Source organism: Brassica oleracea, chromosome C1 (assembly GCF_000695525.1).
Source record: "Brassica oleracea var. oleracea cultivar TO1000 chromosome C1, BOL, whole genome shotgun sequence".
NCBI classification, from domain to species: domain Eukaryota; kingdom Viridiplantae; phylum Streptophyta; class Magnoliopsida; order Brassicales; family Brassicaceae; genus Brassica; species Brassica oleracea.
Window position 1 is genome coordinate 36212878 of NC_027748.1, and position 610 is coordinate 36213487.

Consider the following 610-nt stretch of genomic DNA (forward strand, 5'->3'; position numbering starts at 1 on the left):
TTTTCAAAATGGGTAGAGGCAGATTCGTACGCAAGTATAAAAGATGTCCAAGTCGAAAGTTTCGTATGGAGAAACATCATCTGTAGGCATGGAGTTCCTTACGAAATCGTAACCGATAACGGATTTCAGTTTATCTCCACCCGGTTCGAGGCTTAACAAATCAACGCCCAGATATCCGCAGTGTAACGGACAAGCTGAAACGATTAATAAAACCATTCTCGGCGGACTGAAGAAACGCCTAGAGGCCAAAAAAGGCAGGTGGGCCGACGAACTCGAGGTAGTCCTCTCGTCCCACCGTACCACCCCGAGGCGAGCAACAGGAGAAACCCCTTTCGCTATGGTGTACGGAACGGAATGCGTGATTCCTGCAGAAGTAGAATTCCCCGGTGTTCGAAGAAGATTACTTCCCGAACGAGAGGAGCCAACAACGCAATGCTCCTCGACGATCTCGATCTCATTAACGAGCGCCGAGATCGAGCGTTCATCCGAATTCAAAATTACCAACACGCAGCGGCAAAGTACTACAATTCCAACGTACGGAATCGCAGATTTAATCAGGGAGATCTAGTCCTTCGCAAAGTCTTCCAAAACACCGCTGAACGAAACGCGG